Here is a 27,366-nt window from a genome sequence, read left to right on the forward strand (position 1 = left end):
CCACTTGTGTGTTCTTTTTTTCATTTGTTTTAAACTTTATTAGAGTATGAAGTGAAGTGAAGTCGCTCAGTCGTGTCCAACTCTTTGCTACCCCGTGGACTGTAGCCTACCAGGCTCCTTAGTCCAAGGAATTTTCCAGGCAAGAGTACTGGAGTGGGTTGCCATTTCCTTCTCCAGGGGATGTTCCCAACCCAGGGATCGAACCCGGGTCTCCCACACTGCAGGCAGACGCTTTACCATCTGATCCACGAGGGAAGCCCTTATTGGAATATAGGTGATTTATAATGCTAGTTAGTGGTAGTTTCAAATGTACAAAGTGATTCAGTTATGCATGTATATATGAGTTCATTCTTTTTCCGATTCTTTTCCCATGCAGGTAATTACAGAATACTGAGTAGAGTTCCCTGTGCTATATGCAACAGGTCATTGTTCAATATCTATTTTCTGCATATTTGTGCATCCCTTTACCACTGAGCCATTAAAGAGGCATGTGTGGCTGTGAATTTTGAGCACAAACAAATGAACTACCCCCATTGAAGCTCTTGGAGGAACAGAACCTAGTCACGAATATCACTGGGTCTCACTATGAGTGATGCAAAGCTCCATCCACATCAGAAAAACATTGTAACTGTCTTGGTCATTAATTCGTAAACAGTTCTTCCTCCAGCCATGCGTCTTTTGCAGTAACCCAATCTTCAGAGATGTGGCCCCTCTTCAGATTGCTTAGGAAATGAATCCTTTTCCTCCCAATACTCTTACAACATTCAGATTTGCACAGAAAGATGGCATTAATATTAAATGATAATCCAGGAATAGACACATCTCTCCCCCCATAGTGCCCCACAAAGCTATGTGAATAAAAGAAAATAAACCTGAATTTACTTCAAACTTGTGCATATGCTTAAAGCAAGGATATCTGAGTAATTTGAACTGCCTAAAATAAGATTTCAAACTTCATGGATGCTCCAGGAAAACCATAGGAGATGGAAGGTCTAAGAATACATTAGGTGGAAAAGAGATGACAGCCCATCCCCAATACACTAGAGATCAGCCACATGACAAACCAGTCTTTACCCAGATAAACAGCACTTGTCTGAGAAACCCAGTCAACACCAAGCTGCGCACTTGATGGAAAACCAGTGCCCAAAAGTGGTTCCTCTGGAGGAGGAACATTCACATGAAAAGGGCCCTTTCTTTGGTTGGTGCCTTTAACTGCAAGTCTCCCCACTCAGTCTCTGACTTTTAGACTTACCCTCTACCCTAGCCCATACTCAGAATGGCCCCATTACTGTTGAGTGCTTGCCCCCTCCTCCAGGTCTATTTGCTGCCATTTCCCCAAACCATCCAGATTTCTACTCCAACCACCTATCTGATGATGCTCTCTTGACATGAACTGGATCAATCAGGCTGCATTCCCCTGCTTAGACTCTATACACCACAACTTGGTATCCCACCTTCTATGGTAGTTTAACCACCAGGCACTTATTTCTGTGGAGACGTAAAAATAGCAAAATTTGGGGGAGGGGGGGAATAATCTAGAATCACTGGGCTAGAAAGAACTTTAAGATGGGAAAGTGAAAGTTGTGCAGTTGTGTCGGACTCTTTGCAACCCCATGGACTGTAGCACACCAGGCTCTTCTTTCCATGGAATTCTCCAGGCAAGAATGCTGGAGTGGGCTGCTATTCCCTTCTCCGGGGGATCTTCCTGATCCAGAGACCAAATTCAGGTCCCCTGCATTACAGACAGATTCTTCACCGTCTGAGCCACAAAGGACAGGCCTGAAAACACTTTGATGGACTGTTTGCTCTTAGAGGATAGACTTTAATAATCTAGTAATCATCTTTATCTTGGTAACTCACCCTCCCAAAAGTGTTTGCTAAATGACAATCGATTCAAGTATCTCTCATCAGCCTCTTTCATCAGCTAGCATTTACATGAAAATTGTTAATCAGCCAAGGACAGGAGACCTTAAAGTAAGTGGCTCCACGGAGCAAAGGCACAGAAACGGCAACCATTAACAAACCAGCAGTCATTAACGAGCTATCCCATGCTAGGTAAGCCACTCAGCTTTGCTGCGCCCATTTCTTCAACTCTGCAGAAAATAACCGGGACTACTTCTGAGAGAAGGGACCCTGTGACCATATCATTCCAGAGTTTCAGGTCAGGGAAGAGCTTCCTGTAACTTCCTATCGAAACAAAAAACAGACTCAAACTAGGAGTTACGGAAGCCACCTGAAGAAGACTAAGATGTGACATATACTGATTTTCCTGGGATGCTTTTACTCCCAGGGCTTCAGGAAGCAAGAAGGTGAATGACCCAGGAGACCTCTTTTTTTCAGTTCTGTAGTTCTGTGACCAAGTGAGGACTTTTCAAAACAATGTTAATAATCCTATTCAGTTTTTTATAATTCTGTGGCTCTTATGAAATAGACAGTGTTTTTAAAAAGGGTGGGGGCAGGACAATTTTAATTTTCCCTGGAAAGAAATGGCAGCAAGCCCTCCAGGAAGTGCCATCAAAATAAATCTGCAAGCCCTGAAGGGGATGAGTCTTGAATAAAGAAGAGCTTGAGTATTACGCATCAATGAAGAAATAACTACAGTGGGGGAAAGACTCTGGGAGGAAGACGAGGCACAGAATTGTATTTAGAATCTGTGACATATGGAAGTCACAAGGACTGCCACGGTCAAGGTAGCCAGGCAGGAGAAAAGTCAACACCACAGCAAGAACCGTAGGCTTCATTACTCCGCTGGAAACTATCTTCCCCCTGCACTCACCTCAACAGGAGGACAAATGCAATCTGATTTCCTCTATTCTCTATATAAAATTATCATTTATAACAGCACATTTACAGGAATGCTAATAAGGATGACTTGCAGTCCTTAGGTAGATCACTGGTTCAGAAAACTAAATCACAATATATGAGTGATCACTGAGGAGGTTCTCAAATTATTACTTATATATAAATAAAAATACATTTTAAATGCTTTAATAGGAAAAATGAAAACAAAACTACAAAGTCCCTAATATTATCTCATTTTCTGCTATAAGAGGCATTCTTCGATTAATCATCTTATTCACAGAGATATTAATCAAGGAGTGGCCCCAAGGAGGGTCAACTGAAAATGTTTATTTTAACCTAGAAATTTTTTTTTTTTTTTTTTAATTTAAAGAAGCCTTACCTTACCCAAAGAAGCCAATGAGCCTAGAGCAGGGAGTTTCTAAATTTTCAATAATGCTAAACATTTATCAGAGAGGATGCTTTTGTTCTTGATGTATAAGAATTCCTTACTCTGCCATTCAACCAACGTTGATTCTGGTGTCATGGTGGCACCTTGTTTCCCCACCCTGTACACCCTTCCTAATGAGCTCGTCACCCATCCGTCCCCGCCACAACAGTCCATGTTCTTAAGGCAATGGGCTTGGGGACAGCAGGGCACAGAGACGTGTCCACACACTCACACTGATGTGAGCCACCTGGGCAAGGCTCCAGGCCCCTGTTGAGGTTGTAACTTGCATTTCTTGTGGTGTGCTGGTACATTGAAATAAAAAACGTTGAAAAAGATAAAAGGGAAAAAATATTGAAGTAGCAATAGTTTTTAAAGTGATAAGATGCCTTGGGAAGTGTAATTTGGTACCCGTTGTTGTTCAGTCACTAGATTGTATCCAACACTTTGCATCCCCATGGATTGCAGTCCACCAGGCTCCTCTATCCATGGAACTTTCCAGGCAAGAATACTGGATTGGGTTGCCATTTCCTTCTCCAGGGGATATTCCTGGACAGGGATCAAATCTGTGACTCCTGCACCGGCAGGCAGATTCTTTACCACTAAGCCACCAGGAAAGCCCTCATTTTTACCATACCATTATTCTGAATATGTTTTATGGTTAAAGTAAATAATCCTTGAATGCATTTTTCCCAAATTATTTTCCTCTGCTATGGCAGAAGAAAATAAGTCTGTAAATGGCAAGACATTTCCAAAAAGGTACTGTTCATTCACTGGAATTGTTTATCCTGTCACAAACACCCCCAAAAAGCAACTGTTTATTTGTGCAAAGGTTTCTGTGAAGTAAAACTAGATACATAATGTAACTTTCTGTTACTGAAATCCTTCATTTCTAACTATTCCAGGAAAATTGTTTATATTAAAACACTGATCCACCAACAACTCACGGTGGCTTTTTGTCCATTAGGCTGGGCAGGGAGGAGACCTGATGTCATCACCTGCATGACCCCAGCTCCTGGCACAGCAGCTGCCACAAACTAGCAGCTTAAGACAAGTGAAGAGGTTATTTTTCGTGATCATAAAATGGTATCTCAATTTTTTCCCATTAATTCTATAGATTAAAAAAAATTTTTTAAACCTAGCCTAACCAGAGTGATTGCCCAATTTTTCATTTTTTTCCTTACTAGCTATATGACTTGGGACATATCATTTCATCTTTCTATGCCTCAGTGTCTCCTTCTATAAAATGGAGATTAATGACAGCACGTGTCCACTAGCATCATTATAAAGACTAAATGAGTTAATTGTAGTACTTTGTGCTGAGTACCATGTCAACACCCTAAGCATCATTACCACTCAACCCCTTATTTCCTCAACCCAGTGGGGAAGACAGGGACAAAACTATGTTGGGAAGGACTCCAATTCACAGACAAAGTAACTACCAAGCTTCATGCTCTATGAATACAAGCTCATTAATACTGGGTCATGACAGTGGGATGGACAGCCTGTGTGACAGAGTAAAACAGAGGGCAGAGACTAGGTGGTGGCATATGGGTCTTCACGTTAACAGTCTCAACTTTTCCGCGTGTTTAGAAAACCTCATAATAAAATGGTGAAAGAAGGGGAAGCAACGTGTGAAAAAAGAGAAATTAACATGGGAGATTGGTCACTCGGACCCTCCTTCAAAAAAGTGTTATTAATCAGTACCAACGAAGACAGCACAACAATAATGGCCATGATCATTTACTGTGTTCTACCATTTTGATTCAAAGGTATATTTTTCCTTTTCTCCTTTGCCTTTCACTTGTCTTCTTTTCTCAGCTATGTGTAAGGCCTCCTCAGACAACCATTCTGCCTTTTTGCATTTCTTTTTCTTGGGGATGGTCTCGATCACTGCCTCCTATCCAATGTCTTCTTTTCTCAGCTATGTGTAAGGCCTCCTCAGACAACCATTCTGCCTTTTTGCATTTCTTTTTCTTGGGGATGGTCTCGATCACTGCCTCCTATCCAATGTCACGAACATCTGTCCACAGTTCTTCAGGCATTCTGTCTATCAGATCTAATCCCTTGAATCTATTTCTCCCTTTCACTGTATAATCATAAGGGATTTGATTTAGGTCACATTTGAATGGTCTAATGGTTTCCCCTACTTTCTTCAATTTAAGTCTGAACTTTGCAATAAGAAGTTCATGATTTGAGCTACAGTCAGCTCCCAGTCTTGTTTTTGCTGATTGTATAGAGCTTCTCCATCTTTGGCTGCTGGCATGCTATAGTCCATGGGGTTGCAAAGAGTCCGACATGACTGAGTGACTGAACTGACTGACCATTTTGATCGTAAGGTTTAGAATAATTCTAGGAGGAAGCTATTCCAAGGATCACTCCTACTTCAGAAACTCACAAGCAAGGTTTAACTAAATACCTTCAAAGTTGCTGTCCAAGTCCAATATCCTGTGATTCTAGACCCCCATGTCTACCTAAGTGATGAGCATCATACAGACCAGAGTTAGCAATATATGGCATATGTGGCAAACTACCACTGTACACAGATGGGCATGCACACACACAGGCATGCACATACACATACACACACCCCCAACCTAAGATGAATCATAAACACTTATGAAGCTAGAATTATGAGGTAAAAACTAATTTCTAACTCTGCTATTGAGTCTCCCTTACAGACTTTCAAAGAAGGATGTGATAGTCCCCAGGGCCAAATGTTTTAGTTCAACTTATGATGCCCCAACCTAGACAGCATATTCAAAAGCAGAGACATTACTTTGCCAACACAGGTCTGTCTAGTCAAGGCTATGGTTTTTCCAGTGTCATGTATGGATGTGAGAGTTGGACTGTGAAGAAAGCTGAGCGCAAAAGAATTGATGCTTTTGAACTGTGGTGTTGGAGAAGACTCTTGAGAGTCCTTGGACTGCAAGGAGATCAACCAGTCCATTCTAAAGGAGATCAGTCCTGAGTGTTCTCTGGAAGGAATGATGCTAAAGCTGAAACTCCAGTACTTTGGCCACCTCATGCAAAGAGTTGACTCACTGGAAAAGACTCTGATGCTGGGCAGGATTGGGAGCAGGAAGAGAAGGGGATGACAGAGGATGAGATGGCTGGGTGGCATCACCGACTCGATGGACGTGAGTCTGAGTGAACTCTGGGAGTTGGTGATGGACAGGGAGGCCTGGCATGCTGCAATTCATGGGGTCGCAAAGTGTCGGACACGATTGAGCAACTAAACTGAACTGATGATGCCCCAAAACTGAGGGATCACGTGATATATACATTTTTTTAATTGCTAAACCTGTGGAAACTCCTGATTCTGCACTAACTAGCTATGAACCTGGGGCACACCATTGCATCTCCATAGGTGTCAGTGTCCAAAGAACTTGGAGTGCTGTTCATTATGGTAGCCCACTCATCACAGATTCCTTATAGAGCCTTTGCAATGCGGCTAGTGCAACAGAAGAATTTTTAATTTAAATACAATTGTAATTCTATCCTAATTTATTAAATTTAAATAGCCACATGTAGCTAGTGGCTACTGTGTTGAATAGTCAAGCTCTAATGATTCCTGAACACCTCTGAAGGAGAAAGTGAAATTCCAGACCAACTTCATTCAACCCATCATCCTGAATAAGGGCTCAATACCATACAAGCAGCTGTGTGAGAAGGAAGAGAGATGAAATCCTGAGGCCCAACTACAGAAGATGATTAGGGCTCCTGCCAGCTACTGCCTATCTGATGGACATCCCTCCAATATCCTGGGATAGGGCTTCCCAGGTGGCTCAGCAGTAAAGAATCCACCTGCCAACACAGGAGACATGGGCTTGATCCCTGGGTCAGGAAGATACACTGAAGAAGGAAATGGCAACCTGTTCCAATATTCTTGCCTGGACAGAGGCATGAATATTCTCCCATGGACAGAGGAGCATGGGGTTGCAAAGAGTTGGACGTGACTGAGCACACACAGTATTACAGTATCATATTATCTTGGAATCAACAGCACAGTGGCCCTTTATCCTTTATTTTTTTATTTTATTTTTTTTAATTTTTTTTGTGGCCCTTTATCCTCTAATGTCCAGAGCTGGGTTCCATATTCAAGTATAGTAGTGTAATTATCAAAATTCTCCAGAAAAATTACCCTTAAAGTGCAATGCCCTACAGGAAATATCACCAGCCAGTAATACTACCAGCCACCTATCCCCAGTATGAAAACATTAGCAAATTATTAATGAAATATTTGTGAAAAATAGTGAGTAACTAATGAGTATCACTGAAATACAAGGTTCCTTGCAGAGTACAAAAAGCTACCATTAAATTAGTTAAATATCTCTCATGAAATACATCATCGGATTTTTTTTTTAATTTCAAATCAAATTGTGCAACCAATCCTAAAAGCTCTTTCACATGTTTGAAAACATACAAATCATAAAAGCCAAAAATGATGACTCTTTAAGGAGTCATCTAGGTTGTTTAAGAAATGTGAAGAGTCTAGAAAAAGTCCCTTTTGAAAAATTGCCAGATAATATTAATAATAGGCATATTACAGAGCTTTCAGAGAAACTTAGGGACAAATCTACTAACATTTATTAGAAATGTCAATCATTACAGCACTGAAAAATGAGAACCCCCAACAGCAAATGTGAAAGGGTAGGGAACCTATCACAAGGGCTATTTTTAGGAAAAAGTTCACAGCATATCTGGGACATAACAACTATTATAGGCAATGGCCACCAGAAAAATCTTACAAATCACAAGTCAATCATCAGTTTAACAGCTGAGTGGATAGCTTCCTCGCATAAAACACATCACCACTGGCTAGTCTCACAGAGGAAATTCTCCCATGCAGAAAACTCAGATGCCGGCTTGCTGATTCTTAATTCCTGAGCTGCATTCTGCTGATGATGCATACCACTGGTAATTATCAGGAGTCCTACATCTAGAGAACAAGGCAGATGAAAACTCTGCTGCCGCTGCCCATACCAGCATTAGCTTGCCTTTCCCTGTTTAATTGGCTCTGATCACTGGGCAGACACTGAACTCACTGCCTTTTTTTTCACATGCTGACTCAAGTACCAGCATTCACGTTTCCGAGTGTCTAGAATGAAAAACACTGGTGTTCAACTCCAGCAATGATCCCACTTTCAACTTTAAAGTGATCAATTACTTCCAGTCTGACTAAAACTGTCAACATTTTTTTAAACTTGACATAACGATAACTTGAGGTTCTAAACAAATATATAGAATGGCTGACTCTGCAACCCCATGGACTATAGCCCGCCAGGATCCTCTATCCATGGGATTTTCCAGGCAAGAATACTGGAGTGGGTACCATTTCCTCCTCCAGGAAATCTTCCCAACCCAGGGTGACCCAGGGATAGAACCCGAGTCGCTTACATCTCCTGCACTGGCAGGTAGGTTCTTTACCAGTAGCGCCACCATAGTTACCATACAGAATGGATGGTATCATATAGAATGAACAGTACCATTTTTTTTTTTTAACATTTAATGAAAGGCTAAGGACAGATTCCTTTAGAGTTGCCTAAAGACTCCATCTTAGTCTTCTTGGACTGATAGGACAAATACCCTAGACTGAGCACCTTAAGCAACAATGCTTATTCCTTACATTTTCAGAGGTTGAGGGTTGAAGCTAAAGGCCTTGGCCAATTTCCTTTCATAAGAGCCCTTCTCCTGGTTTGCTGATGGATGCCTTCTTGCTGTATCCATCCATGGCAGAGAGAGAGAGAAAGCCAGCTTTTTGGCCTCTTCTAAGGACTCTGATTTCATCACGAGGCTTGTACCGTCTTTACTTCTCAAAGGCTCTACCTACAAACACCATCACATGGGGATCAGGGCTTCAAGAAGTGAATTAGGGGGAACACATTTAGTCCACCACAGACTCCGCATAAAGAATACAAATCCTCCTCTTGTCTTCTGAATTAAGATCAGCGCATTTTCAGTAGGGAGGGTATCCAAGGGTGAGAGAAGCAAAGTGCACGGTACCATTCCAGGCACTTGGAAATGCCTGGTGAATGCTGAAACTGCAAACATAGGCGTGTGGGTTTCCCCAACCGTGGCAAGAGGAAATCCCCAGCCATAACAATGGAAGCTGAATTCCCCCTCAGCTAGCTGTTCCTGCATGGGAGGTAAAACTGGCCATTAATAAGTGGAGAAATTCACATCTAAAGAAGAAAACACAACGCCATTCTAAATACCTTGGAAACCTGCAGTATTAATATAAACAGGAAACTTCCTTCCTATCACAGAACTTCAGCTCTTTCAACTAGGGCAGCCATCACCATAAGGAACACTGGCCTTTCAATACTCTCTAGCCTTAACTCTGGAGCTCTCGAGACCACTACCAAATGTGACATTTATGAGCTCGTGGACATCAAGACTGTTTCCAAATACCAGTAGACACGTGACAGGTGTGATGCTAAAATCACCAGCATGATTCAAAAGGTCTGGAGGCCTGGGGACATTTGTTCCCACTTGCCCAACCCCCTCAGGGGGTTTTTGTTTTGTTTTTTTTTATGAACATGCTTCTCCCGTTTCCTTTTCATTCTTCCAAAAGATAACCAAAATGACAGAATCCACTAGCCAACTCATAGGCAGAGGCCAAGAAATCATTGCCCGCTGGAAAAGGGGCCCACAGTCACAACTGGTGATTATCCTCCAGTTCGTACAATGACTACACATTTATGTTCCTCTTCCCCAAGGCCTCATTCTTGTACTGAAGGTATTCTAACCGTAATTATAAAGTCATCACCATTCAGAGCTATATAAGCATAGTGTTAGTCACTTAGTCATGTCCGACTCTTTACGACCCCATGGACTGTAGCCCACCAGGCTCCTCTGTCTACAGAATTCTCCAGGCAAGAATACTAGAGTGGGTAGCCACACCCTTCTCCAGGGGATCTTCCTGACCCAGGTATCAATCCTGGGTCTCCTGCATTGCAGACAGATTCTTTACTGACTGAGCTATCAGGGAAGATCTATAGCTGGTTCACTTTGCTTAGAAGTCACTGCAACCAAGAAACAAGTCACTTTAGGTTCCATCTCTCCCTCTCATTGTGCTCAGTATCTTCGCCAGTTGCATCTTGAGAATAGCTTGCTGAATTGAACAAAAGTAGAAATTTCAAATTCTGCATCTTCAAATGCAAAAGATAGTCATAAAAATCGTAGCTTGGAAAGCTGCTGGATTGCAGAATATATACTGCTATTTAAGAGTTTGTACATCCTCTACTTAAGGACGTATAGACCTCTTAGAAAATTCAGAACAATTTACATTAATGTTTCATTTGTCTTGAAATCGGGCTCATGAGCACAGTGCTCAATAAACTGAGCTATCTATTTAGTCACAGACATTCATGCTTTTGTGCGCACTCTTCACCGTTACTATTTCAGGGACTCTTAAAGAAAAGTCACAGCTCAAATGCTGTATATTTGCCTCTTCCTTAGTTTATAACAAGAATTTTTCAAATGACAAGTATGAACACTCTCAACTTTCCTTGAACCTAAGCCTTTTTAAATGTCTATTCTGCCCTTGCTAGTGGAGTAAGGCTGATACATTATCTAACCCTGTATGTCGCGTTGTATTATCTAGATGTTGTATCACCTAGTATTGTCATCGTTCTCACCTGTTGCTTATTAATTTCATGATTGGTTTTTCACAAGTAGAGCAATAATAATGGCCAATATTTATACAATATTTACCATGTGCAAGACCTTACTCATTGCTTCTATTAATTCATACAAATCTCGCCTAAACCCTAGGAGATATATATACTATTACTTTCCAAGGCCTCAGGGAGCTGTCATTTGTTTGTTTTTTAATTCCTACTCCTAAACTAGCAAAATAAAAATAAAGATCAGAGGAATAACAAAATAAATTCTGTATCCTTATATCAGACCAGGGTAACTTACTTCATATTGCAAATGATTACTGTGATCACTAAAACAATAAAGTGTATTAATTCCTAGGCTATTTTGCTCACACCAAATTTCCCAGGGTTAATCTCACACCCAGTGTGTGAGATACACACCCACCAGATACATCCAGACATAGAGTTAGCCGGGCTTCATAGAGAGTAAGAACCACAGACTAGAACAAGCGTATAGACAACTTGCAATCCAATTTTTATATGAAATATAAATCTCACTTTCTCTATCAAATCTGCTAACAAGTGCCAGGTGAGACTGAAGTTATTCTTCCTGCCCTTCTACCCAGCCTCTGGCAGAGGTGCTAATGAGCAGAAAAATGAGTCTCCAGCCTAGAATAATCTACAGACTGGAATAACCAATTTTTGAAATCTCAAGAGCTGATTTATTAAATCTTCACTAGTTTCCACCATAGAAGAGGCCCAAATCCAAGATAAAATATCCCAAAATAAATGTAATTTCCCAAAATCTTACTACTATTTCTCTCTTTTGTTCTTCTATGTAAGTGAATATTGCAAGTGCCTAGAAGAGAGCAGGGCACACAGTAAGTACTCAATAAAGGCTTTTTTCTTGTTCTTAGGTCGCTTAGTCCTGTCAGACTCTTCGCAATCCCATGAACTGCAGCACGCCAGGCTTCCCTGTCCTTCACCATCTCCCAGAGTTTGCTCAAACTCATGTCCACTGGTTTGGTGATGCCATCCAACCATCTTATCCTCTGTCATCCCCTTCTCTTCCTGCCTTCAATCTTTCCAAGCATCAGGGTCTTTTCAAATGAGTCAGTTCTTTGCATCGGGTGGCCAAAGTATTGGAGTTTCAGCTTCAACATGAGTCCTTCCAATGAATACTCAGGGTTGATTTCCTTTAGGATTGGCTGGTTGGATCTCCTTGCAGTCCAAGGGACTCTCAAGAGTCTTCTCCAACACCACAGTTCAAAAGCATCAATTCTTCGGTGCTCAGCTTTCTTTATGGTCCAACTCTCACATCCATACATGACCACAGGAAAAACCATAGCTTTGACTATATGGACCTTTGTCAGCAAAGTCTCCATTTTTAATATACTGTCTAGGTTGGTCACAGCTTTTCTTCCAAGGAGCAAGCGTCTTTTAATTTCATGGCTGCAGTCACCATCTGCAGTGATTTTGGAGCTCAAGAAAAGAAAGTCTGTCACTGTTTTCATTGTTTCCCCATCTATTTGCCATGAAGTGATGGAACCAGATGCCATTTTTTGAGTGTTGAGTTTTAAGCCAGCTTTTTCACTCTCCTAGGTTTACTTAATGAAATGCACAAATGAATAGTTCAGGCACCTCAGCATTCCTGGAGTTTCCAGCCCTTGGCTCCTGAAAACCACACTGCACATAAATACAAAGATATCTCTGCTGCTCCACTGCTTGAATCCCCTTCAAAGACTGCCCCACACCTCATCAGCAAGCCGAACTGACAGACCCGACCCTGCCACAGAGCAGCCGTGTTACATCCCTGGCCCATTATCTCACAGCTCTTGGCCTTAACAAGAGTCAGATTGCCCCTGGTGTCCTCTCCTCCCTTCTGTCCACCTCATGCCTTAGCTGACTGTGTTCTCCTAAAAGGCTGCACATATCTCTATCACTGCACTTACCTCACTGTTACTCACTATTTTGGCATCTAACTGCCTGCCTCTCATCTACGAACTCTTTAAGGGAAGGTGATCCTAGTATTCACTGTGTCCCCAGCATCTACCAAAATATTCAAAACACAGCTGGTATCAATAAATGTGTACTGAACGCTTGAGTGGATGAATGGATGGGCAAAACCAAACAGTACTACTCCTATTCATAAAAATCACAGGCAGCCATGCTCTTGAGGATGACAATTTCAGACTTGCCAGGAGGAAGCGAAAATAACCATAAATGGATTACACAAGAAAATACTCCCCGTAATTAGCAATGATTACAGAATGTATATTCATCATGTTCAAGACTTTCACTTCATTTCTCAAGGCAACCCTAACTACACATCTGTGGATTCCCTGCTCCAGAGGTAACATTCTGAAAGCAAATCTAAAAACAGCAATGATTTCCATCCAGTGCTAAGGAAAAATATGCCAGTCTTTGCAGTATCATGCAGGTACATGGCTTCCACTCAGTACACAGAGAATGGAGGCTGGCTTGGTGCAGCCTTGACCATCAACCCACGAACACACCACTGCAAAACCACCCTCCTGTAGAAGAGTAAGCTAGTAGAAACCCAAGTACCAGGTGTGCGCTGGGCTGGCACTGAAGAATTTAGTCTAACTTTAGCTTGCACTGGGTCGCTGGCCAGAAGTTTGGGGTTGCTGCTGCTAAGTCGCTTCAGTCGTGTCCAACTCTGTACGACCCCATAGATGGCAGCCCACCAGGCTCCTCCATCCATGGGATTCTCCAGGCAAGAGTACTGGAGTGGGGTGCCATTGCCTTCTCCAGGCCAGAAGTTTGGGGTTAGTGTCTTAATTGAGGAGTCACCTTTGGCACAGGTGCTAAGTGCCACAGGAAGACCTGAGTGTCAACACTAGCAAAAACAGATAGAAGACAAGAAAGCTTGTTTTTGCTACATCTGAGCTGCATTGGGGAAGGTCCCACCATGTCTGCTCATTTCAGGCTCTGTCCCCAGACACAGTAGTGGGAAAAATGGCCGTTACTTCTTGAAAACCAAACCTTCTGAAATTCTGTATCTTAAAAAGAGAAAATAGATGGGAGGTTCATTATGCTGCTCTATTTTAGCAGATATTTCAGTTCAGCTCAGTTGCTCAGTGGTGTCAAACTCTTTGTGACCCCATGGACTGCAGCACGCCAGGCTTCCCTGTCCATCACCAACTACCAGAGCTTACTCAAACTCATGTCAATTGCATCAGTGATGCCATCCAACCATCTCATCCTCTGTCATCCCATTCTCTCACCTTCAATCTTTCCCAGCATCAGGGTCTTTTCCAAGAAGTCAGTTCTTCGCATCAGGTGGCCAAAGTATTGGAGCTTCAGCATCAGTTCTTCCAATGAATATTCAGGGTTGATTTCCTTTAGGGTTGATTTCCTTTAGGATTGACTGGTTGGATCTCCTTGCAGTCCAGTTCAGTTCAGTTGCTCAGTTGTGCCCAACTCTTTGCGACCCCATGGACTGCAGCACGCCAGGCCTCACTGTCCATCATCAACTCCTGGAGTTTACTTAAACTCATGTTCACTGAGTCAGTGATGCCATCCAACCATCTCATCCTCTGTTGTCCCCTTCTCCCACCTTCAATCTTTCCCAGCATCAGGGTTTTTTCAAATGAGTCAGCTCTTTTCATCAGGTGGCCAAAGTATTGGAGTTTCAGCTTCAACATGAGTCCTTCCAATGAATATTCAGGACTGATCTTCTTTAGGATGGACTGGTTGGATCTCCTTGCAGTCCAAGGACTCTCAAGAGTCTTCTCCAACACCACAGTTCAAAAGCATCAATTCTTCAGCACTCAGCTTTCTTTATAGTCCAACTCTCACATCCGTACATGACTACTGGAAAAACCATAGCTTTGACTAGACAAACCTTTATTGGCAAAGTAATGTCTCTGCTTTTTAATATGCTGTCTAGGTTAGTCATAACTTTTCTTCCAAGGAGCGTCTTTTAATTTCATGGCTTCAGTCACCATCTGCAGTGATTTTGGAGCTCAAGAAAAAAGTCTGTCACTATTTCCATTGTTTCCCCATCTATTTGCCATGAAGTGATGGAATCAGATGCCAGGATCTTCATTTTTTAAATATTGAGTTTTAAGCCAGCCTTTTCACTCTCCTCTTTCACTTTCATCAAGAGGCTCTTTAGTTATTCCTTGCTTTCTGTCATAAGGGTGGTGTCATCTGCATATCTGAGGTTGTTGATATTTCTCTCGGCAATCGTGATTCCAGCTTGTGCTTCATCCAGCCCAGCATTTCTCATGATGTACTCTGCATGTAAGTTAAATAAGCACGGTGACAATATACAGCCTTGACATATTGGAACCAGTCTGTTCCATGTCCAGTTCTAACTGTTGCTTCTTGACCTGCATACAGATTTCTCAGCAGCTATTTAAAACTTCCCATAATAATTTGCTCAAGAAGTTTTCTATAATAAGTTTTTAGATATGTAAGTCATAATTTTTATATTATCTCAGGACTTTTAATTCTAAGGTAATTGGGACACACAAAAAAGTAAGTGATTATCTTGTTGAGGGAAAACACCAAAATACTAAGGACAATAGATTCAAACCTAGAATTCATCCCACCTGCTACAGGGTGACTCCATGTCACCACAAGCAGACCACATTCTTCTCTATGGATTGTTATATGTTTGTGGAAACTTTTGGTTTTCATTTCTAAAGCAATTCAGATAGGCATGCTGCTTCTCTTCTGTGTGTGTGTGTGTGTGTGTGTATGTTTAACACCTTACACAGACAGTCCTTGGTACCCTCAAATGTCACAATCTTAGTCCATTGTATTCCCACCAGCTAACCCTTCATGACCCCAAAGGGACAAAGTAGAATTTCTACTTCAAAGCAAGCCACTATTTAATCAAAAAAAAAAAGCAGGGGAGGAGGCCTTTCGACTGTATTTTTTATAGAGAAATATATAAATGATTTGGAGAAGGCAATGTCACCCCACTCCAGTACTCTTGCCTGGAAAATCCCATGGATGGAGGAGCCTGGTAGGCTGCAGTCCATGGGGTCGCTAAGAGTCGGACACGACCAAGCAAATTCAGTTTCACTTTTCTCTTTTCATGCACTGGAGAAGGAAATGGCAACCCACTCCAGTATTCTTGCCTGGAGAACCCCAGAGACAACGGAGCCTGGTGGGCTGCCGTCTATGGGGTCGCACAGAGTCGGACACGACTGAAGTGACTTAGCATAGCATATAAATGATTGCCATTTATAGATATTTTATGTTCACTCCTTCATCATGTTTTCATCAACAACATGCTATGCCAACTGTATTTGTAAAAATGTATCTTTTTATTTCTATTCTTAAAAATAGGGGTTCTCTCAACCCCAAGTGCTTCCTCTTGCCTCAAACTCTACTAAAGAAGTTCTTGGGGATACTTTCATAATTATGTAAAGCAGAAAGAGATGAAAGCCTTCTTCCTTCCTAAGCCTTGCCCTAAGTCACCTGAGCCCAGATCTCTCTCCTCTTGAAGTCCCATTCCTCCTCCTCTCTCCATCCCTCTTGCATTTTGCTGGTCAAAGAAACAAACCTCAAATGCCTCAGCTCCTCCTACCATCCCTGCCCTTAGGGAACAACCTTCTCTTGCTCCTCTCTTCCATCACATGTAAACTTTGACCTGGCTCCCTCGGTCCTCCTCTATCAGAATCACAGACACTTGTCCCAGGGCAGCAGCCCACAGTGCTCAACGGGCCCACTCCAATGCGGTCAGAGAACTCACATTCCACACCCATTGAGACTTAAAAGCCTCCTCCTTCAGGAACTGCCCAACAACTCCACCCAGTCTGCAAGGGCCAGAATGGCTCAGGTCCAAAGAACACTCTGGAAAGGTGACTAGACACAATTATCTAAACCTGTGTATTTCGGTACTATTAGCATATCACTCCCTGCAATCTGGCTGGGTCAGTCTATAGTTTGAGGGGGAGAACTGACAGAAATTTGAAAAATGATTTAAAGTGACTAAGTTAAAACTACAAAGGGCAGGAAAACACATAACCTCTTGAATCATCAAGACCAAGAGTTCTGGCAATGAAGGTACTAAAATAAACATTTTCACCACTTGTAAATTCTTTGAACAGGCTTTCTCTTAACAATACACAAAAAGAAACAAAAATATGAAAGTCCTACATGGATAGACAATAGAGAGAGAAGTGCCCCCCTAAAAGTCTCTACAAGGATGCAGGTTCCTTGGTGCCTTGAGCCACATATTTGATGTGGTTTAAGGCATGGGCCCACATTTGGCAATAATGATGCCCTGTCTAGACTGTGGCTCCCTGAAGGAAAGGTTTGTGCCTGAAGTATTTGTGAATTTCCAGTGACCAGTATTTCCAATGACCAGAATTTCCAATGTACCAGAGCCTGGTACAAAGAAAACACTCAATAAATGGTTGCTTAATAAAGAGAGGCTTGTTCTGAACCTTAGAACCCAGATTCACGGAAAAAGAAACAAAACTACAAAGAAGTTTCAGGTTTATTTACAAAGATTATTATACATGAGATTTAATCCAAACACTAGGAGAAAATTTTTTTCAAGGTTTTGGTGGAATCTATTATCTGGAAGTGTTGTGATTTACCTATTTTCAATTTTCCACTTACCTTCCCCATCCAACAATATCCCTTTTCTTTAGAGCAGGGTTCACAGACTGCTTTAGAGAGTCAAATTTTGCCTACTATCTATTTTTGTAAATAGAGTTTTATAGCAAAAAGCTATATCCATCTATTTATCTGTTGTTCATTAGCTGCTTTCATCCTACAAAGGCAGAGTTGAGGACTGCCACAGAGAATTGACCTGCAAGCCTGAAATATTTGCTATCTGCAAAGTTTTAGGCCCAACAACAGACTTCCCAACCTGGGGATCTGGCAAAGGGACTGAGTATCCCCAGGGAATCTGACTTTGAAGGTCAGCAGGATTTGATTACAGAACTTTCACAAGACTGGAGGAAACAGACTCTTGGAGGGGACAACAAAACCTTGTGCATACCAGGATCCATGGCGGCCACTGTCAACCCACGCCTCCACCAGAGACTCCCAAACACACACAGGTTAAATCTGGCACAGTCTGTTGTCGGGTCACTGCTCCTTTCTCCTGGGTCCTGGTGTTTTCACCCTGATCGCTACCCGTCACACCAGAAGGTTCCCTCCACCCAGCTTTCTGTAACTGCAAAGAAGCGAAGTCAGATCTCACCTCCTGCCTACTCATCCTCAATGCCAATAGCTCTCTTACCAGCTGCAGGCCTCACCTTCCTCTGAAAGAACCTTGTTTATTTCTACCAAGTCCACCCTCATCCCTCTTTTATCCATTCAAATGCCACCCATCCTTCATGGTCTCATTCATAATCCCAACCAGCAAAGCTGTACCACACAGAGAGGGATCCATTCATAAAGATGATGGTACGAAGGGTACTCACGGAGTTGTGCAACATGGCGGCCCCAACCCCAACTCCTCCATAAAGTCTCTCCAACATCACAGCAGGTTAGCACTCCCTTCTCCCTTTCCTAAAACCATACATATGTCTCATGCCTCCACTGGACTCACATGACATGTTTTTTCCACACCTCAGTCAGTAGTGACACTAACAATAAACAGCACTCAAGTGTGTCAGGCCTTGTGCTAAGTGCTCTGTAGGCATCACTGTATTCAACTCTCAAAACAATCCTATGAGTAGGCATTATCATGATTTTCCAGTTCTACAAATGAGGCAGCTAAGACAAGAGAGTTAAATTTGCTGGAGGCCACATAAGCTGAGCCAGGATTCTGACAGGGGTCTGATTCCAAGGTCCTTAAATAATTCTCTAACTCTCATCCAGTGGAGGTCCCCATTAGCCCCACTATAGAGCCACTGGTGGTGGGGGCAGAGGGGTGACTCACAAACCGGAGAATAATTATACCAAAGAAGTTCTTGCACTGCTGCAAAGTTTTAGGCCCGACAACATACTTCCCAACCTGGGGATCTGGCAAAGGGACTGAGTATCCCCAGGGAATCTGACTTTGAAGGTCAGCGGGATTTGATTACAGAACTTTCACAGGACTGGAGGAAACAGAGTCTTGGAGGGGACAGCAAAACCTTGTGCACACCAGGACCCAGGAGAAAGGAGCAGTGACCCCACAACAGACTGTGCCAGACTTAACTTGTGAGTGTTTGGGAGTCTCTGGTGGAGGCATGGGTCGACAGTGGCTGCCGTGGAGTCAGGAGCACTGACTAGAACAGTCCTGTGAGGCACGACATGCTGGCATAAATTCTTTTGAAAGAGGTCACCATTACAACCATTACCCCTACCATAGTTTGGTCCAAGACCAAACAAGATCCAGTTTTCTCCACAATCAGTCCCTCCTATCAGGAGGCTTGCACAAGCCTCTTATCCTCATCTATCAGAGGGCAGACAGAATGAAAACCACGGTCACAGAAAACTAACCAAACTGATCACATGGGTCACAGCCTTGTCTAACTCCCTGAAACTATGAGCCACGCCACGTAGGGCCACCCAAGATGGATGGGTCGTGGTGGAGAGTTCTGTCAACTCATGGTTCCCTGAAGAAGGGAATGGCCAACCACTTCAGCATTTTCACCTTGAGAACCCCATGTGTGTGTAGTCGCTCAGTCATGTCTGACCCTTTGCAATGCTTTGGACTATAGCCTGACAGGCTCCTTCGTCCGTGGGATTCTCAAGGCAAGAATACTGGAGTGGGTTACCATATCCTTCTCCAGGGGATCTTCCCAACCCAGGAATTGAACCCGGGTCTCCTGTGTTTCCTGCATTGCTAGCAGATTCTGTACCCCCTGAGCCATGGGGGAAGCCCTAAGAATCCCATGAACAGTATGAAAAGGCAAAAAGACATGACAATGAAATATGAAGCCCCCAGGTCAGCAGGGTTCCAATATACTACTGGAGAAGAGTAGAGAAACAGCTCCAGAAGGAACGAAGAATCTGAGTTAAAGCAAAAACAATGCCCAGTTGTGGGTGTGTCTGATGGTAAAAGTAAAATCCAATGCTGTAAAGAACAATATTGCGTAGGAACCTAGAATGTGAAGTCCATGAATCAAGGTAAGTTGAAAGTGGTCAAACAGGAGATGGCAAGGGTGAACATCAACATTTTAAGAATCAGTGAACTACAAGGACAGGAAAGGGCAAATGTAATTCAGATGACGATTATACCTACTACTCGGGGCAAGAACCCCTTAGAAGAATTCGAGTAGCCTTCACAGTCAACAAGAGTCCAAAATGCAGTACGTGGATGCAATCTCAAAAACGAAAAAATGATCTCTGTTCGTTTCCAAGGCAAGCCATTCAAAATCACAGTAATCCAAGTCTATGCCCCAACCACTAATGCCAAAGAAGCTGAACGGCTCTATGAAGACCTACAAGGCCTTCTGGAACTAACACCAAAAAAAAAAAAAAAAGAATGTCCTTTTCATCATAGGAAACTGCAATGCAAAAGTAGGAAGGCAAAAGATACCTGGAGTAACAGGCAAGTTCGGCCCTGGAATACAAAATGAAGCAAGCAAAGGCTAACAGAGTTTTGCCAAGACAATGTACCAGTCATATCAAACACCCTCTTCCAACAACACAGGAGACAACTCTACACATGGACATCACCAGATAGTCAATACTGAAATCAGATTGATTGTATATTCTTTGTAGCCGAAGATGGAGAAGCCCTATGCAGTCAGCAAAAATAAGACCAGAAGCTAACTGTGGCTCAGATCATGAACTCCTTATTGCAAAATTCAGACTTAAATTGAACAAAGTAGGGAAAACCACTAGATCATTTAGGTATGACCTAAATCAAATCCCTTAGGATTATACAGTGGAAGTGACAAACAGATTCAAGGGATTAGATTTGATAGAAAGAGTGCCTAAAGAACTATGGACAGAGGTTCATAACATTGTTCAGGAGGTAGTGATCAACACCATCTCCAAGAAAAAGAAATACAAAAAGGCAAAACGGTTGTCTGAGGCAGCCTTACAAATAGCTGAGTAAAGAAGAGAAGTGAAAGATACAGGAGAAAAGGAAAACTATACCCATCTGAATGCAGAGTTCCAAAGAATAACAAGGAGAGATAAGAAAGCCTTCCTCAGTGATCAATGTAAAGAAATAGAGGAAAAAGAATAGAATAGGAAAAACTAGAGATCTCTTCAAGAAAATTAGAGATACCAAGGGAATATTTCATGTAAATACAGGCACAATAAAGGACAGAAATGGTATGGACCTAACAGAAGCAGAAGATACTAAGACGAGGTGACAGGAATACACAGTACACAGAAGAACTATACAAAAAAGATCTTTATGACCCACATAACCACGATAGTGTGATCACTCACCTAGAGCCAGACATCCTGGAATGTGACGTCAAGTGGGCCTTAGGAAGCATTACTATGAACAAAGCTAGTGGAAGTGGTGGAATTCCAGTTGAGCTTTTTCAAATCCTAAAAGATGATGCTATGAAAGTGCTGCACTCAATATGCCAGCAAATTTAGAGAACTCAGTAGTGGCCACAGGGCTGGAAAAGGTCAGTTTTCATTACAATCCCAAAGAAGAGCAATGCTAAAGAATGTTCGAACTATTGCACAATTGCGCTCAATTCACATGCTAGCAAGTTAATCCTTCAAGCAAGGCTTCAACAGTATGTGAACCAAGGCAGAGAAACCAGAGATCAAATTGCCAAAATCCACTGTATCATAGAAAAAGCAAAGGAATCACAGAAAAACATCTGTTTCTGCTCCACTGACTACACTAAAACCTTTGACTGTATGGATCACAACAAACTGTGGAAAATTCTTAAAGAGATGGGAATATTAGACCACCTGACCTGCCTCCTGAGAAATCTGTATGCAGGTCAAAAAGCAACAGTCAGAACTGGACATGGAACAAAGACTGGTTCCAAATCAGGAAAAGAGTACATCAAGGCTGTATACTGTCACCCTGGTCATTTAACTTATATGCAGGGTACATCATGCAAAATGCCGGGCTGGATGAAGCACAAGCTGGAATCAAGATTGCTGGGAGAAATATCAATAACCTCAGATATGCAGATGATACCACCTTAATGGCAGAAAGTGAAGAGGAATTAAAGATCTCTTGATAAAAATGAAAGAGGAGAGTGAAAAGGCTGGCTTAAAACTCAACATTCAGAAAATTAAGATCATGACATCCAGTCCCATCACTTGATGGTAAATAAATGGGAAACAGTGACAGACTTTCTTATCCTGAGCTACAAAATCACTGTGGATGGTGACTGCAACCATGAAATTAGAAGACACTTGCTCCTTGGAAGAAAAGTTATGACACACCTAGACAGCATATTAAAAAGCAAAAATGTTACTTTGCCGACAAAGGTCCATATAATCAAAGTTACGGTTTTTCTAGTAGTCATGTACAGCTAGACAATAAAAAAGACTGAACACTGAAGAATTGATGCCTTCGAACTATGGTGCTGGACAATAAAAAAGACTGAACACTGAAGAATTGATGCCTTCGAACTACGGTGCTGGAGAGGACTCTTGAGAGTCTCTTGGACAGCAAGGACATCAAACTAGTCAATTAGTGATGCCTGCCCCAATAAATCAACCCTGAATATTCCTTGGAAGGACTGATGCTGAAGCTGAAGCTCCAATATTCGGACCACCTGATGCGAAGAGCCAACTCACTGGAAAAGACCCTGATGCTGGGAAAGATTGAAGGAAGGCAGGAGGAGAAGGGGATGACAGAGAATGAGATGGTTGGATGGCATCACCGACTCAGTGAACATGAGTTTGAGTAAACTCCAGGAGATAGCAAAAGACGGCCTGGTGTGCGGCAATCCATGGGGTCGCCAAGTGTCAGACAGGACTGAGGAACCGAACAACTCTCACCTAGAAGGTACTCAATGAAACCTGCTTTGTGGACCAAAAGTCTAGTTCAACCCTCAGCTAGTCCTTTAGTCTTTTCACTTCCTACCTGAGAAGAGCCCACAGGGTGGGAGACCTGTGAGACAGATGAATCTCCTAGTGCTCTTTCATCCCTCAAAAATTGAGTGCCCACATGACTCCATGGGGATAGCACAAAATACCGAATATCCCTATTTTTCATTCCTGTGAGCAAGCACATCACACAGTTAACAATCATCTTCCATGCTTCTTTAGAATAGCCAAGTCATGCACATCTTTATCTTTGATGACTGCTAATCATCAAACTACACACAGTCAAAAATAAACACAATTACGGGGGAGTAGGTCTGTTCCAGTGTACTCCACGGGTAACAAAATGACTCTGATGGGACCTTGGAGCTGTGGTCAAAATGAACACTGTCCTCTCCTTTACCTCCTCCCTCCTACCCGCAGTGAGATGAGGGATTAAGTACAACAGAGACATCTAGCTCCCCACTCTGACATGAAAATTCCACAGTTAGAAAAGCATTATAAAGGTCCCCTCTTGAACGGATTTCAAGTGTTTAATTATATGCATCATGTAATTATATGCATCCATACTTTATCGCTGTTTTCTAACGAGGTTGGCAAGGAAAGAGACACTGAGCATTCAATTCTTAATTTAATGGGCTTGTTTTTCTGCTTACTGTAACAGCTTGCTGAGGGAGCACTGGAGAGAGAGTCTGCTAAGCTTTGAAGAGGTGGCCAGGATAAAACAGCTCCCTGTGGATGCTACCCATCTGGAAAAAGACCGAGACTGGAAACAGTGTTGGGAAGACGGGCATCCAAGGTGAGCCACATCCTTCAGAGACGGATGAAACTTTGCGACCTTCCCATGTTCTAATAAGATTCTGAGTTTGAAAAACGAGGGGGTGAGTGGGAGGGGGAGCCACAGCTGCTTAAGCTAAAGGCACCTTTTGGTTTCCTTGCAAAAGTTTCCAAGCCGAGTGGAAGAATCAACACCCACCGTACAAAGCACGTCCTTGAGAGGCAGCAGTGCCCCAGGGTGGGGGTCCCAGCCAAAGAAAGTCCTTCCAGTGAAAGAAGTTACTATGAACCTAAGGCCCAGCCCCCTGTAAAGGCGGGAAGTCAGTGGCTCATTTGGGAATTTGCCACCTCGAAGTGTAGCAAGTGAGGAAACAGTGAGAGGTGGCAGATGGGATGGGGTGATGGTGGGGGTGAAGCTGCCCCCGGACAGCTGTGGGGTTAACAACTCCTGTGGAAATAGGAGTGTTAAGCATTCGAATAACCGAGAAGCAGCTGTGGTAATTTCTGAAATAACTTGGGCTGGGGGTGGGGGGGGGGGCAAATTCAAAATACAGCATGACACTCAATGTTAAGTAAATGGCGAGAATGATCCATGGAATGAGACTGAAACTAAAACCCAAGGCACTAAGCCCTGCTCTATTGGCATCTAAGCCTGGGGCCCAGCTTTTGGGTAAAACTTGTTGTTGTGAGTTCCTCCATCTGAGACTTTCAAGAAGAGTTCCCCAGAACAGGGTCAAGACATACCCACCCAATATTTAAATCTAGCCTTTCCCAAAGGCCCTGTATGAACACCAGACTTAGGCATTGGAGCCCAAGAAGGGGCTCCTAAAAATTCAGATAAACTACACTACTTGAATTCCTCCACTGTAGCAAAAATAGAAAGAATGTATAATCCTTGTAAGGATTTTTAAAATTCAGCCAAAATAACTAGCAAATAGGACCATATGAAATTTTTCTTGTTAAGATGGCAAAAAACTAAAACCCTCCTAAAAGAATGCTTTATTATAATTCCTTACTATAATCCAGTAGCTGTACCATCCCATGTAACATTGTGGCTGATTAAAAATTTGGGTCAAGAAATGGGAGCCTGGGACAAAAGACAGTGATATACACATGTGAAATAAGGTTGTAGACATTGCAAAAGTCTCCTTAATTCCAGGTCTAGATATTTTGACCATTTCTGAAGAGTGGGCAGAGGACTTAAAACTATAGAATTCACACACTTCAGTGGGAAGATTCACAGATTATCAGACTGTTCTCATGTTCCTGGTTCTACCACGTCATTTTGCGTTGAGTGTTCTGTGAGATTGTCAAGTCTTGTCTGTTTCATCTCTGCAAACAGCCCACTTTGGTTTCATTGGAAAACCTGGATCTGTATGCAGCTGGTGCTTATTAGGAGATGTTAGCTGTCTGCTCAAGGATCTCGAAGAGTGGTGCACTGAGCTCATTTAACGCAAATGGTCTTATAATTCTGTCTCAACCTCCTCTCTGCAGCCGCCTACTTTTTCTAGGGCAGGGTAATGGAAATGACTTCAAGAAATGGGAAAAGTGTGATTTAAGTAACTCAGCTGAGCTTATTTCCCTTGGGGAAAGGACAGCTAGCTGACTAGGCTCAGAAATTAATTAAGTGGCATCTGACCCCTATTAGTTATTTAAAGTTAGCAATAACTTTACTAACAAAGGAAAGGTGTTCCAGTCAGCTCGCATGAACATCAGGACTCTGTGCTTCCAGCACACTGAATGATTGAACTGCCTGAATTTCCCTCACAGCTGTACTCAGAATTTTCTTTAATGTTTGGCTGATACAGAAAAGTCAGAATCAGAAAAAAAAAGTCAGAATCCAGTACGTGAAAGGTGGTTTGGGGGTGTCTGTGGATAATGAAGCAAAGTGTGAGTTGTTTGAGAGCCAAGTGTTCACACGTGGGCACCTGTCTGAAAAAAATGAATTACTTTCTTGCTGCCTTAACGTTCTCCCTTAACTCTTCCCTCTCCAACCTTTCTCTTCTGACATTTTTTAAACTGAAGTATCGTTGTCTTACAATATCATGTTAGTTTCAGGTGCACAAGACACTAATTCAACGTTTTTATAGATTATACTCCACATATAATTATTAAATACTGATTATATTCTCTGAGATGGACATTACATACATGTAACTTATTTATCCCGAGTAGTTTGTACCTCCTCCCCCATCGTGCCCCTCCTGCCAGCCCTCTCCCCTCTGGTAACCACTAGTTTGTACCCATGAGTCTGCTTTAACTGATTTCTTTTTTAGATTTTGCATGTAAGCGAAAGCATACAGTATTTGTCTTTATCTGACGTACTTCACTTAGTATGATCATCTCTAGGTCCATCTATATTGCTGCAAATGGCATTATTTCATTCGTTTTTAGGGCTGAGTAATACTGCATTGTGTAGACATACTCTATATTCTTTATCCATTCATCTATCGATGGGCATTTAGGTTGCTTCCGTATCTTGGCAATTGTCAGTAATGCTGCCGTGAACATTGGGGTCCATGTAACTTTCCGAATTAGTGTTTCTGCTTCCTCCTAACATTCTCAACTCATACAGGGTGAGGTAACAGGAAGCACCCATACAGCCACACCACAGAGCTCCCAGTCCTATGGGAACTGGCGGGAGACGGTACGTCTCCCCAAGGAGGCCTTTTCCAGCCACATTACATCCCCTTTTTGCTCCCCAGCCAGCGCCTCCCTCCAAACTGCTCCCCAAACCACCAGACATTCATCTGGCCCAGAAGCTTCCAACCCTACCCTACAATGTTGCTATACAAACAACATTGTATTTTTTCAACCACAATATATTTATATAAAGTATCCTTAGAGCAATATTTACTTCCCTGGTGGTTCTGATGGTAAAGCATCTGCCTACAATGTGGGAGACCTGGGTTCAATCCCTGGGTCAGGAAGATTCCCTGGAGAAGGAAATGGCAACTCAGTACAGTACTCTTGCCTGGAAAATCCCATGGACGGAGGAGCCTGGCAGGCAACAATCCATGAGGTTGAGAAGAGTTGGACACGACTGAGCGACTTCAGTTCAGTTTTAGAGCAATATTTACTTTTTTCCATTCCTAGAACTAACAGAAACAGCCCCCAAAGAAAAACTGAAACCAAAAGTTTGCTTCCATCATGGATTCTCTTTTCACCCAGAAAGCAAATGCTCTACACCACTAGACCACACCCCCCAGATCAAAACAGTGACACAGGCTTCCAGAATGTACAAAAACCCACTTTGCACAGTAGCAGCCAACATGTGCAAATACTTTCATTGCAAAATTGAAGAGTGTAGCTCACCGAATACATGCTGGAATGCTAATGTGAGTAATTACACAGGTGGTTATGCAAACACTGAACTCATGCTTCAGTTCGGCAGAAGGATAAACACTTCCAGGGTAGTTTGCAAGGTTCAATTACCTAGATCGGCTGGTTAATTTCCTTTACATCTGCAAGAGCTCCCCCAAAGTCAATCATTTTCCAACAGAAAAGTCACTGCTAGAAACTTGTTCTACGTAGGCAAGCAAAGTATACACTTGTACTAAACTGACTCAACATTTTTAAATGAGCATCTTTATCAGGAGCTGACCTACACAGATACGATTATTCCTTTGTGTCCTACAACTTAAACAAACCTTTACTCTTGAAAACATGCATCTGAAGAATATCCATTATCTCATATGTGCAGGCACTATTCTATAAGATGCTAGGGATACAGCAATGCACAAAATAGGCAAAAATTCCTGCCTTCAGGAGGCTCACGGTCTACCAGGGGGAAAAGAATACAGTCACATAAATAAGACATTGGACATGTTAGATGGTGATCAAAGTGGG

General features: G+C 42.4%; 2 protein-coding genes across 11 annotated transcripts in view; one reads left to right on the top strand and one right to left on the bottom strand.

Moving 5' to 3' along the window:
- CARMIL1 (capping protein regulator and myosin 1 linker 1) overlaps nucleotides 1-27,366 on the bottom strand; it is a 306,964-nt gene that overhangs the window by 200,485 nt on the left and 79,113 nt on the right. The gene's annotated exons all lie outside the window — the stretch shown is intronic.
- Nucleotides 1-27,366, top strand: part of LOC109576737 (vesicle-associated membrane protein-associated protein B-like) — a 174,623-nt gene that overhangs the window by 8,665 nt on the left and 138,592 nt on the right. For all 4 annotated transcript variants that reach the window (XR_011563295.1, XR_011563294.1, XR_011563296.1 and 1 more), the window contains exon 2: nucleotides 23,405-23,539. The gene's annotated coding sequence lies outside the window, so the exon portion shown is untranslated. The remainder of the gene's footprint in view (nucleotides 1-23,404; nucleotides 23,540-27,366) is intronic.

This window comes from Bos indicus, chromosome 23, assembly GCF_029378745.1.
Source record: "Bos indicus isolate NIAB-ARS_2022 breed Sahiwal x Tharparkar chromosome 23, NIAB-ARS_B.indTharparkar_mat_pri_1.0, whole genome shotgun sequence".
Lineage (NCBI taxonomy): Eukaryota > Metazoa > Chordata > Mammalia > Artiodactyla > Bovidae > Bos > Bos indicus.